The 15,283-nt window shown below is 41.4% G+C and overlaps 1 protein-coding gene across 6 annotated transcripts in view; it reads left to right on the top strand.

The window, feature by feature from the left end:
• Positions 1–15,283, top strand: part of NUMB (NUMB endocytic adaptor protein) — an 80,856-nt gene that overhangs the window by 28,961 nt on the left and 36,612 nt on the right. Inside the window, exon 1 of one of the 6 annotated variants that reach the window (XM_044436061.1) lies at positions 3,573–3,895. The exons of the other annotated variants lie outside the window; for them this stretch is intronic. The gene's annotated coding sequence lies outside the window, so the exon portion shown is untranslated. Of the gene's footprint in view, positions 1–3,572; positions 3,896–15,283 lie in introns of those variants that run through there. 6 annotated transcript variants of the gene reach the window in all.

Here is a 15,283-nt window from a genome sequence, read left to right as displayed (position 1 = left end):
TATTTTGCAGCATCATAATGAAATAAGAATTTACAGCTAATTGAGGAAAAACATGGGCTATCTAGTCTAGCCAGAATTTTTGGACATCTGTAAATGACAATGTAGGTACTGCTTACATTTGTTAGAGGAGGGAAACCCTAAATGCATGGTTTCTCCATTAAAGGTCCTATTTTTGATTGCCACATGAATTTTCCCTATTTGTGATTGCGCATATAATAACAATTTATATAATGTTCTATTGTGTATAATATAAATATGAATTCACAGTCTCTGGGAATCACATAGGGAGGGGGTTACATGCTTATGCAAAATAGCAGTCTAAAGCTAAACAGAGCTTTTGGTAAGTACCTCACTCTCCTTCTGTTGTACATTCGATGTGTAGCTTCTGTCTGCCTCTGCATGGCTTTTATGACTTTTTCCAAAAAGTTTCCATGCTGACAGATACATGAAGTGTGTTCAGTGCCTTTGGGAAACTCACAGAGAAGATTCTTACACTTACTGCAAAGCATTTACTAAACAAGGTGAGAGGAATAAGCTGTCATATTTCTGCACTTCCCTCTGGAAACAAGCATTGAAAGCAGCAGATTTGGATACACAAAACCATTCATTACACACTGCCACGACTGCTGTCTGTAAGAGATTGCCTCCTTCCCCATCTTGTCTTGTGGAGAAAACAGCCACCCAACCTCCTTTTTGGGGGAAATCCAAGTACAACAACTGTGGGTTTCCTCTTGGAGCATTTCCTTGAGATTGACCCTTCAGTACCCATGGTTGAAACTGGGTAAGTCAAATAGGCAAATGCCAATTCAAAACACCCTGCTGCTAAAAATGAAAAAGACAACCTGTCCAGTTGAATCCAGCACTGAACAGGAACCTCTGTTGGTTCCAACACAATTGCCCGCAACCACTTCCACACCCACCAGTGCCATTTCTGGAGAATCCTAGCTGAACACAAGTCTAATGCCTGGATCCATGTTGGGCGAGTCCCCCTGCCCAACATTTCTTTCCCATATTGTGCTACTTACCACACTGCCAATCCCCTCATACGTACCGATTGCTTTGGCGCCAACAAGCCTCTCTGGTATCATCAGTCTCCTCAGAGAGTTTCCTCCAGGACCTCTTCATACTGCCAAGAGAAAACAGCATTCATTATCACTGTTACTCATTCCCTTCATATTACTGCAAAGATTGTTTGCCTCTTGAAAGGCACTGCTACGAATGTGGATGGCAAGAGCTGGATGCAACAACAGCCCCTTCTTCATTTTCAGGAAATCTGGAAGCCTAGACCTTCACGCACATTCCAAGGCTTCTGTAACTGCTCTTTCAGTGTAACTTGATCCAGTGATTTTAATTAGCTTGCCTCTGTATCTTCAGCCACCAGTTATGGTTAACTTAGGTCAGGGGTCCTCAGACTTTTTCAACAGGGGGCCAGTTGAAAGGCAGTGGCTGTGGGCCAGTGAGGCGGTGGTGGCTTGCTTGCTTGCTCAGAGATCTCCCAGCAAGTCCAAAACCATCCTTGAATGAGCAAACTGCCACTCGTGTGCAGCTGTGAGGTGGGCGGCAGCAGCAGGCGCAGGCATGGGGGGTCCTAAACCTCTGAGGCGGGCCAGATAAATGGGCATGGCAGGCCATATCCTGCCCGCAGGCTGTAGTTTGAGGACCCATGACTTAGGTCCAAAATGTCATTGCATATGACACCAGGCACCAGACTTTATGTCCAGAAGAGAGTTAAGTCCCTTGGCCTGCTACTAGCTCCTGTCACCCACCCAGTGTTTAACAGAGTTTAACCCACTGGTTTCAGTCCAGATACTGCTGACTCTAATCTTCACAAACAGTTGTGGACAAAACCTTCTTTCCTACCAGTTTTTTGCAAAATGGAGATTTTATACAGGGTCCAGGAAGAGATCTGCTCTTTCTGTTCACCACCTTGTTCCAAATTCTCATAGAAAATTTGTGATTGAAATCTAAAGAGAGAACACACTCCTCCTCCATGTATGCAGAGGGATGAATACTTTGTGATGAGCTGTAAGTAGTGTCATTCAGACTTTCACTCTTGTAACACAGCAAGACCAAGCCTCCTGTGGCAGAACATTCATTCTCAATTTCTTTTAAAAAGGTTTAGTCCTTTCCTCTGTTTATCTCAGCCTACCGCATCTACACAATACACATCTCCCATCTACACAAAAAAGTTGTGTTAATGATTTAACCGATGATGTTCATCCATCATTTTCGAATAGGACCTTGACATCTAACGAGCTGTGGGCTGTTCACTGTGTGTCCGCAGGTGGCTGATAAGGCCAATACGGGCACGGAATGTTCTGCCACATGTTGGGCAGACGTGTGGGCACTACTGTTGCAACATTTGTGTTGGGATTTCGGAGCTGGCTGGTGCATCACTTTGGGTTTTTTTGTGTTGATGAGGTCGAAGTTGTTGCATGCTGCTGCGAATTTGTCCATGTTGGTTTGCATTTCCTGCTCTGATCCAGCATTCAGGGCACAGTCATCAGCAAAAAGGAGGTCTCATAGCACAGTCTCCTTTATCTTGGTGACAGCCTGGAGTCTTCGCAGATTGAGCAGTTTCCCATCGGTCCTGTATCTCAGGCTGACTCTCAAGGAACTATTCTGAAAGGCGTCTGACAGCATGGCTGAAAACATTATGCTGACGCAGTTGACGCAGTTTGTGATTGGAAAGGCCTCTGAAGCCTTTCTGTCATCCAAAACACAAGCTGTCATGCCGTCGTGGAACTGACGTACCGTCAGGATGAATCTATCAAACTTCGACATGATGTGCCACAGACCTTTGTGACCGACAGTGTCAAAAGCCTTGGTGGGATTCATGAAGATGGTGTACAGTTCATGATTGTGCTCTTGACACTTTTCTTGGAGCTGTTGGGCTGCAAAGATCATGTCCACAGTGCCCCGCTCTTTGTGGAAGTCGCACTGTGTCTTGGGTTGTAGACCCTTTTCCAGGTGGTCATTCAGACAATTCAGCAACACACATGCAAGGATCTTGCCTGCAATGGAAAGCAGTGATGTTCCTCTTGTCAAGGTGTATGATAGACGCGTCTTTCAGTTCCTGAGGAATGGATCCTTGATTCCAGAAGGACTGGAACAGCTGGGTGAGTTTGTCGACAAGCACTGCACCACCTTCCTTATAGACGTCTGCTGGGATTGCATCAGATCCTGGAGCCTTACCACTGGACAGCTGGCTGATGGCCTTTAGGGTTTCATTCTATAATGGTGGGATATCCAGGCTGTGATTGATAACCGCCTGGGCCATTTGTCAATCACCTCATTATTGGTGGAGGATGGGCAGTTCAGTACGGATTGGAAATGCTCAGCCCAATGCTGTAAAATTAAGAGTCTTCTCAGTAATGAGAGTTGCACCATCTGAGTCCAGTAGAGGAGAGCTCCCTGAGGGCTGAGGTCCGTACAAGGATCTGAGGGCTTCGTAGAACCTTTTGGCATCATTTCTATCAGCAAACTTCTGGATTTCATCTGCTTTGGCACAGCCAGGAGTCCTGCATCTTGCGAAGCTTGCTTTGTATGGTCCTGTGAATGTTGTTGAAAGCATTTTTCTTAGCTGACGACGGGTGCACTTCACAGATGAGAGTAGGGCATCAAGATCTTCATAAAACTTATCCTTTTCTTCATCCAGATTCATCACTGTGGGTGCGTGGGCACTGATTAGTGTGGCTTGCTTTCCTCTCGGTAGTGGGAGATGCAGGGTCATAAGTCGGTCGTTCACGCCCTTGCGAAGACTGGCAAGTGTGTGGACAAGATGATTCTTAACCGCAAAGCCAACTCCAGATTCACGACATTCATCACTGCTGCGTCCACACCAAAAGAATGTGTAACCGCCTCCTATTTCTGTCAGCTGACTTTCGTTGGCTAGGTGAGTTTCACACAGGGCTGCAATATCGATGTTAAACCTTGCGAGCTCTCTGGCAATCAAGGCTGTTCTTTCTGGTCAATCTGCTGAGGGGTTATCTTGAAGTGTGTGTACGTTCCATGTGCCAATAGTGAGTGGTGTTACCTTGCGTTTTATTTGAAGCTTTGTTGTTTGACTGCATGAGATGGGATCCCCTCCAGCTGGCCAGGGTTCTATGAAGCAAACAATGTTTAGGGCACCTTTTCTAGCCCCTTCCTCTTACTACGGAGGTGAGCAGTGCAGTCCTGAAGAGGGCTGCTCAGTTGCTCAGTTAGATGCCGAATCCAGCTGTTCCTTCGGTCAGCAGGAAGATAACCATAAGACCTGAGCTGCTTGTGTGCAGGTCCGTGACTACTGCTCCCAGTGTATCCACACCTGCTGCTTCGTCGCTTGCCCATCGCCACAGGACTTTGAGATTTACGGGAGTTTGGGATGTCAAGACATGCACGTGGATTGGATTAAAGTGAGGGAGATGTGCGCATAGTCAGCCTCACTCTCTCTTCCCAGATTCCATCTTGCTCCAGTGGCAGGACAAAAGTCGAGATGGTTGGAGATGGGCTGGGCACAGTGGCTGACCAGGGTACCTTCGTGTCTTGCTGTGCTCTTAGTGTACCACAACGCTTGCAGAAACCACCTTCATGACCTTTGGTCCTATTCTAGAAGGTCTCATCCGCTCAATCCGCCAGAGTCTGTCTTCAGATGCTCGGGATAGACAGGTCCCTATCTCACCGAAGGTCAGTGACCCAACGGCTACCCTCAACCTGGTTTGGCCAGTCTGTTGAAGCTGTTGCCTGGGGTGTGGCTGCTGCGCATGCTACAGCTCCTAGAAGCCACAGGTGAGAGCTGGGTGATAAGTGGGGACCAAAGGTGGACGAGTTGCCCTGAGAGGACACGACATGCCCCTACACCAGAGGTACTACCCCTCCCTGAACACCCTGTACACCCCATACACTTAACCAATAACCACCAGCAAAAGCCCCAATTCCCTCATAAGGTCTATGATGCTAACTCAGTCACAAAGCCCTTTGAATCTCTGTTCATGGTGGAGTTCTGTTTTCCAACCACAGAGACTGTGTTTCTGGTCACCATTACCTCACACATGGCTTTTGCAAACTCTGTGCACTCCTTCAAGGTTGATGCCTCTCGTGATGGATAGTGCTGCCTTGACTATTTAAGGACTGGCGTATGAGAACTGAGTTCACTTTTAGTGGATATAACATGACTGTTTGCTTCAGTTTTATGGTGTAAAAACTGTCTAGAATGAAAACATCATACCAGAACATTTGAACTAGTGATAAAAAAATCATACATTTGTTCTGTAGAATTTACACATATCAATAGAACTGATAAAGATAAATTTTTAACAGCAATATGTAATCTCACCACAGTGTACTTGTGAACTCTTCATCTTGTACTTCGGGAAAAAAATGTTATTTGTCTACTTCATAATAGAAAGTCTAAGCAAGGCTGGAATGTGAGCCATTTCTAGTTTCAAGTAATTGTAATTGTATCTTATTAGATGCCTCGAAACTACACAGATACTTGTATTCATTTTATTTGCTATTTTGCTGTGTTCACCAAATCTTTCCATAGAAAGTTTTGCATGACAGAGGAAAATCCTAAATACAATTTTCTTCTGGAGCAAATATTGATGAACACTGAATTAAACTAGTCTCCTGCTGCATGTAGCTCTACTGAATGTACAAAGTGAGAAAGTAGAGAAGTCTTGCTAGGTACAACGTTGCTACTCATGCTCTTACTGAAATTAGTTCTGAATTTATGTCTGTGCTAATCAGACTCACTGAAATGTATGCTTGTGGACTGCATAGGTATAATGCCTGCAGCTCCTCTACCATATCTCAGTGGCAGACTTCTGGTTGGTTTTACTGAAGCCTAAATTCCTTGCTGCATAAGCTGATAATCTAAAGCAGGAGTAGGCAACTTGGAGTCTTCCAGGCATCTTGGACTGCTCCCCCCATTTTCATTGATCATTGGCTATGCTAGCTGGATTTCCAAATCTCTGGAGGACACCAGGCACCAGATCGCCTACCCCTGCTCTAAAGCAGTTAACAATTACATAAGGTGATAGCATAGTTTTGAATATTAAACTATTCACTTTCTGGGGATTTTTTTCTCTTTTCAATGGTCATTATAAAACTGAAAGGCTTACACGGGCTGTGGTATAATTTATTAGTTTCTGGGTTATATTTTCCTGATGGTGGAAAAGGCTTCTAGAAACCTTCTAGAATTGTAGAAATGCAAGATGCCAGGAATAGCAATCCTATGAAAAGTGAGAACTGTACTGGCACAGAACAGTATTCTTCATACAGTAGTGCTTGTTTCAACTGATGTGGAGAAAAATGAGATCTTATACTTTCCATGGTCATCAGTCAATTTGAAAAGTAAAAATATGTAAGGGAAAGCCTCCAGTGATGATTCATTTACTGGACAAACAGCGATGTGCAAAGTGATATATGATGCTTAGCCATGTCTTCAGTTTGACAGAAAGTTTACTAATTGAAAAACCTGACACTTTTAATTCAATTTTGTATTTTTAACTAGTAGCTTACATTTTGTGAATGAGTCATTTTCCAATTTAAATTTAATTTCAACTTAAAGTATTTTTATAAATCATAAAGTAGTGTAAAGATGGTGAAATACGAATAGGCTTATTCTTGAAGGCAGGCAAGCTCAAATAATGTGAAAATGATGATATGTGAGTAGGATTATTCTTAAGGGGATCCAAGCTCCATTTTTGACTGACAAACGTATCTGCTAAGCTGCTAAATGTCACTACTGAAAATATCTGATTTGGCTTTGAGAGTTCCATTGGATCTAATTTTCACTCAGAGGTCATCCTCTGTAGATTTCTCTGAACATCCACTGTGATAGCCTCCTGTGTCCTGAATTATTGCATAGGTCACAAAATGAAATAATGTAGATGAGAGGTGGGGTATGTCTCCTACATGAGTAGCAAGCAGTCTTTTGTGTCATAATGGAACCACAGAAATAAAATACCCACCAGAGCAGAGAATTGACAAATATATCTGTGAACACAGAATGTAGAATTTGTTACATGCTGACATGTTTTGTTAAGCTTGAGACTTGGAAATAGTGCTAAACAATATTAAGACTTAAGTAAACTTTGAATATGACAGTTGTGCACATGCACTACAACAAATAAAACATGGTTCATACAGTCCTACCCTTGAGCGCATGTAGGTAAATCTTATAAATATGTCCCCATTAATTTTGAGAAAATTAGAGTTACTAACTTAGCCTTCTGTCTCCATTGTAATAAGTTATGGAATACGCATGAGAGAGCATCTAGGGGCCCTTTGGAAGGATGCAGACTCAAGTGGCCTGAAGAAGCCTATTTACTACTCATTTTGAATGGAAGTGAGGAGGACTAAGACTATATTTATCATTTTTAAGTTCATTTTTTTTGCTGTTCCATAGCTGAAGCTCTCTGGGCGGTTTACATGTAATCATTCTATTAAAGCACTTCTAACTGGCTTCTGGGAGCAGATCAGATTCCCTAGCAACTAGGAAGAGGGGTGTATAGCCATTGGAAGGTTTTTACAGGAAATACGGAAAAGAGCATCTTGTTGAGCCTGCAGAAGTAGCACCCCTCCTCTGCTTCCCAGCCATGCTGCCATTTTCTCCTCTACTCCTAGAAATGTTTCAGTTGTAGACTACATTTACTACCTGCTCCTCCTGTGCAGAATTGAACACAGTATGAAGAAGAAGAGAACCTCTTGCTTTTGCTAGCTAGATAGGTGTAGCTTATGTGTGGTTTTAGGGAAGATGGCTTGAGAGAAAGATACCCCAAAATTTATCATATTCTTTTGTTTGCTCCTGCTTCCTTAACTTCAGGTGGTTGGTCTTGGTAGCTGCTGCTCAGGAGGCTCTTACTAGGTTCTGTCAACTTGTAGCAATTTTGTTTGGATGCCCAACTGGGGAAGTAAGGATTTGATAAGAATTTGCTGCTAGTATTCCAAGAAGGAGCATGGGAGGAGGCATACAAATGCTGCCCTATGGACACTTTCCAGGTCTGTTTACAGCCAGGCAGTAGTGTAGCTCTGGTGCTTGGGAGGAGGAGTGAAATAATCTGCTGACACAATTTGCTATCTGAAATGGATGCTTCACCTGCTTTCTAACAGCTCTGCTTCTTTGATGTGACCTTAATTTCCTAGGTAGCAGAAGGTGAACTTAGAATATTAGACTTTCTAAATTTCTTATTGCTGCAGGAATGGCTGTAAATGAATTAGTTCCGTTCACTACAGACTGAATATATTTCCATGGTTCCTTGCAACCTATTTTTAGCAAGAATATCTTCCTCTGGTAGAGTTTATGTGTAATTGTTAGTTGCTGTAAGCCTTACAAGGTAGTTAATGACTGGTCAGAAGAGTTAAATGTCATCTTAGGGAAGTTGCCCAATGGTGGTTAGGAAATAGCATTCAGTGCACTTGTTTTTAAATCACAGATTTTTATCTAGTGCATGGGTTTCAAGGCATTCTTGGCAAGATCTGCTTCAGTAATTCATACTAGCTTATTTCACCTGTCTTTGCCTTCCATAACTGAATTGCTTCCATTCTGCCCAGTACTTTAGTAAGAAAATGCCAGTCTAGAATTTTTAAATATAATATAAATCTAATATTTAATCTATAAATCTAATACTAAACATATTCAGAGTTATTATGTGAAACTTATCTGTGCAAATGTTTGAGTAGTACTCGTTATAGGTAGACCCCTCTTTTTGTATTAAGTACTTGCAAAATGGAGGGAACATGATCCAAAGCCTCTCATGTAACTTACTTTCTTTTTCCTGCCATTGCTTTCAAGTTCCTATTTTAAATAAACCTAAAAAACTGAATAGGATAATATTTTATCGTAATACTCAATCTCATGAGGACTTCCAGAGTAACCACTTCATCTGCCTTGCTTCAGCTCAGCTAGAGGTAGGTGGACCAGAAGTTGCTTCAAGCCAACCAGAGGAATTGACGTGGTTCATTAGTTCTGGAAAAAATACTTTCTCCAACATTCTTTGCATCTAACAGGCAGCCAAAACAGCATGCCAGGTATTTGAGAGGGGAATTGGGAGACAGATCTTACTTCAGTGCTGGAGCAGGAAAAAATAGTTCAAGTTAAGTTTACATTAATTCGTTCACCCTTTTTTTGCAGTAAACTGTGCTCAAAGTGAACTACAATAAATATAAACTTTGCAAAATATGTAATAATTGAAGATTGAGGAAGCATTTTAACAAAACATTGATGAATTCAAATGGAACTAATTATAAAGCGAATGTAACATTCATACAGTGCAATAATGCAAATAAAGAAAATCTGCACTACTATTGCTTGTGTTGTAACTGCCTAATTTAAATACAGTTCAGAAAGGCTCCGGTCTATTCACCAGGCTAGATCTTTTACAGCTGTCCTTCTCATCTTTTCATCATTGTGGAGTACCAGTGATGTCAAGTCCTCTTTCCTGACTGCAAGTCTTCCAAATGGAGTATGTGTGTAGAAGTAGATTGTATGGGTAAGAGGCACAGATGGAGAGAGGTCCTACACTGCTTTCCAGTTTTGGTTATAATCCAGGCTGTGGGGATAAATTGCTGTTGTAGTTGTCACAGAAGTTAATAGTATGAGCCTGCCTGAGAATTTTCAATATGGATTTATAAGTGTAGATATGGATCTTAGGGCAAACTATCTGTTACACTGGACTAATTGCTAAATGAACCTTTTTTGTCTGCACATTCAGAGGTTTGTGTGTCGGAGGCAAGCCTAGAATTCCCTGCTCATGACTTGGATAGACCCTTCAGTATTAGCAATTCTGAAGCCGTAGAAGAGTTTGCAGCTGTGAATTTCCCTGACTTGCTATTTTCCAACTTTAGTTGGCCATCCTTCTTTCCTGCCTTCTGAGATTGGTTGATTCAGGAGGAATACTTTGATTTTGTTGGCTGTTGTTTGATTGTACATACTAGAATTCCCTTGCATGTTACAGTTTACTTGCATTATGAAGGACTAGCAAGGATATATGATTGCAGTTTGAAAACTGTTGATGTGTGTTGAGAGGGGGGAAAAGAACAACAGTAGAAATGTAAGAGTAGATGGTCCAAAAAGATGCAGTTGCTTAAAATTCACAGACTTTGATTTCTGCTGCAGTGTGTAATGCAGCAGTAGTCTTGATGTTCAGGAAGTCGTTCAGCATAATTTGTAAAAGCTGTTCTGAAATAACCTGATAGGTCAGTGAAAAGAGTAGCATTCTACTGAGTAGATATGAAGATGCAGGGAAACAATATAGTAGATAATGATGTGAAATAAGAATGAAGTCAAAAGTACCATTCACATTCCAGGGATGGGTATATTGCCCACCTGTTCCTAAACTTGATATTAATACCCCTACCAGAAGAGATAATTTGAGTCATCTTATTGTTCTTAAATAACTTTGCTGTTGAACATTGTAATATAGAAGCAGTTTTCACTTTACTGCAGTGAGACTGAATAAAGTAGGGTTCCTACAGTGGGGGTCATACTCCATTTAGGCAGCAATATTAACAGATGTGGTACCTCTAAGTAGCTACTGTGTATGTCAGATTGTAGTGTTACCTGAAACAAGTTTTCATCAAATCTAATTATTGTGATCCTCCCTTTATCTGCCAGCTTAACATCTTTCCCTTTTTTCCAGACTTCATTACTTGTTAATATACTTTATTTGTAGCTGCTGTAGAAGTCTGTGGCTGATGGATATTCAGACTCCTGAATCAGATATTGAGAGTACTTTAACTATATGTTCTAGTATAGGCAATAACTTTTGATATCTTTCCAAGGTCTGGTTCTGACATGATTTGTATGTTCTTCATACTGATGGAGCCATTTGTAATAATACCTATGAACAAAACTTGAGTTAAGGAGTTTCTTTAATGGCATGAATCCATGAAGCAGAAGCCTACAGGTTTCAAATAGTCCTTGCCTCTTTTCAGGGAGGTTCCCAGTAGGAGGGCCTGGAATAAACCCTAGAGGAATCCACTCCCTAGTACTCTCAGACTTTCTTTTGTGTTTGGCCCAGTCTTGCAAAATAAGCTGAGCCAGAGGAAGTCAGCAAACACACATGGAACATAGGTTGCACAACCAGCGGCCTTCTTTTGCAGAAGGCACAGTAGTACAAAGAACACTGCTTGTGCAGTGCATGGGGATCCATTCCTCGTGGGTGCCCTGTGAACAGTGGGTGCACTCACCAGGAACTCAGTCTCAAAATGGACTGTAGTTTGGAGAGCCAAGCCCAGGGAGTCTGATGGATTCCCACCCTTCAAATGGATTCCTTATGCATCCCTACCCACTACCCTCTTCTTCCTCAGTGACAAGAAAAATGAGCCTGGCAGTGGCATTATTTTGTTGCTATGTTCCATAGTTTCTCTCTCTGAAGAGAAGAACTATAAAATATAGCAACCATTGCCATTCTATTCCACCTAGCCAGTGATTGATCAAGAATAAATTCATGAGAGAGAAACCACAGAAGGCAGTAACTGGAGTGGAGAAAAACCTTTGTAGTCAAATTTTCATTGCAGCTGAGGATTAGAGAAACTGGACAATGCTTTCAGAAGGTGTTTGTATGGGAGTGCTTATGTGCATGATGTATGCAAGACCCAAATGTGACTTAATCTATTGACCACTGCATTAAATTTTAATTTAAAAAGGTCCTTTATGGTTTTATCATTCCATAACCAAAGTTAAATACCATCATCCTTTCCTGGTGGGTAAACTGTCAGTCTTAATTATATTTGCAGAATGGTAGAGCCACCCTTGCTATGCTGGTTATTTATTTACATATTTAAATTTTTATGTACCACCCCATTCCCATAAGCTCTGGGTGGTTTACAACAAATTAAAACCAACAATAATTAAAAATCTAGATTAAAGGCAGGCATATTAAATAAAACTAATCTGAGATCTACTCTGAGAAGGCCTGTTGGAAAAATTATCTCCCTCTTGAAGGTAGCCATCTAGGATATCTGATGCATTTCTTCTTGCAAGCTGTTCTGTAGTTTAGGGGCATCCACTGAGAAAGTCCTGTGGGTAGTTGGCATTAATTTTGAAGAAGTAAACTTCAAAAGATAATCCCCAGAAGACAATAGTGGGTGAGGCAGAATATATGGGCAAAAGTGCTCCTGAAGATTTATTTTGGACTCAAGCCATGAAAGGCTTTATAGGTAAGTTCCCACGCCTTATGCTGTATCCAGAAGCAAATTTGCAACCAGTGCAGAAATTTTAATATTAGCAATAGTTCTTCATGATGTCCCATAGATCAGCTTGGCTGCATGTTTTGTACTAGCTACAGTTTCTAGAGTTGGCTCAAGTGTAGCCCTAAGTAAGAGCTCATGGCAGAAATGAACCTAGAAGTTACCAGCATGTGCACACACATATGAGTGCTGTGCCTGTACAGTGCCTGTATTTGGGAAGATTATTATTATTATTAGAACATTTCTATGCCACCCCTTGCCGAAGCCTCAGCTTTACTCAGATTCACTCAGCTCTAGATGTTTTGGCAGAAGCCCACCTCCTTTGCCTCCTCATATAAATAGGCAGAGTTCCCACCCTTTGTCAGACCTCTTTGAACTGCTGTTCGCTTTGCTTTGGGCTCCCTCATTGCTCTTGTCTTTTAACAATCTTTCAGATATACCTCAGATTTCTTTCTTGTTTTTTCTTCCTACCTTCACTTATTCCTATACTTATCCCTTTTTTCTCTCTCACGTCATCACTTTCTCCCCCCACCCTCTATCCCTCACATATTTTTTTGTAAAAGCCCTTTATTGACCTTACCTTTCTGCTTCTTTCTTCTTCTTCTCCTTGATGGGATAGTGTCCTGCCTTCAGAAAGTGTGCGAATTGCAGAGTAAAAATGCTGTCTACAGATAGCCATTCACTCTGCTTGTTATGCTTGGGTGAGGGTCATCGAGTCAACAAATGCCCTCACTGCCAGGTGTTTACAAAGCAGGTGAGGAAGAATAATGAAAGCCGTCTTTAAAAGAACTTTGGGACAGAGCTCTAGTGGCTATGAAGGATGTTCACCAGCCTGCAAAGGTCACCACAGCCTTTCAACTAGACCCCTATTGAAAAAGTTTGAGGACCGCTGTTGTAGTGGCTTAAAACACTGTATATAACTGATGGTATAGTGCAGCGGTCGGCAGCCTTTAACACTCAAAGAGCCATTTGGACCTGTTTCCCACACAAAAGAAAACACCGGGAGCCGCAAAACCTTTTTGACATCTAAAATGAAGATAACACTGCATATATTGTTTTTTTACCTTAATACTATGTATATCTTCATTATGATTTAGCTGCAGCTCTTGTTCAGTCACTAAAAACTGTTATTTTTAATCTTACATTATAAACTAGTAGGGCTCCTTTCATATATTTTGAATAGGAGAACAGCTTCCTGCAGAGTCAAAGTCAGTGCTAAAGGGCTGCATGTATTAAACAGCAAACCCCATAAGTTCATCATCAGTAAAAGCAAATGAATCTACCCACGTATCATTAAACATTTGGTTTTCTTCAGAAACTGAACTTTTCTTTGATTTATCCATGGTTGGCCTATCAGGGAAAGTCGCAGATATAGGTGTGTTTAGTGACTGATTAGCAGATAAACAGTCAAGTGATGTGAATTGTGACAGGTCCCAAGCCTGTCACAATTCATTCAGAGGAAGGAGATTACATTTGGACAAAGAGAATCTTTTCCGCAGCTCCTGTAACATGAGAGCCTGCAGGAAGCTTGTTCCACTTTTTCCCTGCAATGTTGCAATTTACTTGACCTGCTAGCTTAGTATTCCTGGGTGGATGCCTCATCATCACCTATTGGTATTTTGTAACTCGGAGCCTCGGTGGCAGATCGGCGGCTGTGATGTGTATTTTGGGTGACGGAGCTGCAGCAGAGGGATTCAAGAGCCATGTGTGGCTCTGGAGCCGCAGGTTGCCAACCCCTGGTATAGTGTAATTCCTCAATTTATTGTGGCTCACATTAAGGAAATGAGCAGTCTCAATTTGTCATTTTGGATATAACAGTCTTCAGCTGCTTTGCATCTCCTTATGATACTGTGTTTCTGAAGCCAGACTTTTATCCTGTTCTTAGTGGTTCATGAGATTCCTCCTTAGTTTACTTCTGGCTCCTCCCTTGTTCCTACAATGAATTCTACACATTCTGTTTTCTGCAATTAATGAATAGCCTACAGTGTACAGTTAACTGTTAAGATGACCAGCTGAACACTAGGTCATCATTGGCTCAGAGGAGCTGATCAGGGCCATATTTGGAAATAAGGCAGAGCAGTCCTCCCAACTGCATTATTAGTTATGGCTAGTTGGCTAGGGAATAGTCTGAACATGCACACCTACTGTGGTAAGTCAGAATAGGACAGAATGAGGAGACTGAAGAAGAGCTCAACTTAGGAAAATAGTAGCGAGGCGCATACATCAAAAGAAGTAACTTCCTGAGCGGTGAATGAATGAAGGAAGGAAGGTGTCTTTTACACTGTGGATGAAGCCGTACAAGCAGAAGGGAACTGCCCTGCTCATACTAAATAATAGTCCAGCTTTGCAAAAATATCAATTTCTATAGTAATTCCCATTTTAGTATCATAGGAGGCACTGTGGTATCTTGGCATACCTGTCTAGCATGAGGAAGCGGGTGATTTGTACAGTGATGTTGAGCCATTTTTTTTGGTTTTTGTTTTAATCAAGTTCTTCTGTTTGAAGGCTAGTAACTTGAGTGAAACGTGTTTTTGGTGAAATGTATTGATATTATTTTACATAAATACTACATAAACTTCACATGTCAAGTCTGAGTAATTCTGAATGAATTCATTAAACTATGCAGAATGCTTCCCTCTTTTTCCAGAGGGAATGTTCATACAAGCTTTTAAACATCTCCAACAAGCTGGTGATTTATCCTAAACTTTTTTCTTAGTTCATTAATAAGAACTAACATGACAAAGGAGATGGAAAATATATTCAAATTTTGTGAACATCCAGTGTCTCATTTGGAAATATATAGGTAGACTAGGTGAAAGACAAGCTAGATTACAAAAAAACTGCATAGTCTTCACCTGTGTTCCATTTCAGAACACCTGTGTTGTGATTTTCCATAATGCTTAGATGAGATTGTCCAGGCAATTCAACATTTAATTTGGTTGAAAAGAATCATTATGAGTCCCCACATCCCCTTAAAACAGTCCCAGAGTACTTTTAGAAAATTTCAATAAGGCTTTCATTCTTTGATACCGAGAAATGCAAAGTTGATGTTCTGTGTGTGCAAGGAAAGTGGAATGTTCTATTTATATGGAATATTCTATTTATATGA

The sequence above is a fragment of the Varanus komodoensis genome, unplaced genomic scaffold, assembly GCF_004798865.1.
Source record: "Varanus komodoensis strain SLA01 unplaced genomic scaffold, ASM479886v1 scaffold3, whole genome shotgun sequence".
Taxonomy (NCBI): domain Eukaryota; kingdom Metazoa; phylum Chordata; class Lepidosauria; order Squamata; family Varanidae; genus Varanus; species Varanus komodoensis.
The sequence above is the reverse complement of the archived record's forward strand: the minus strand, read 5'-3'. Positions and strand labels throughout refer to the sequence as shown.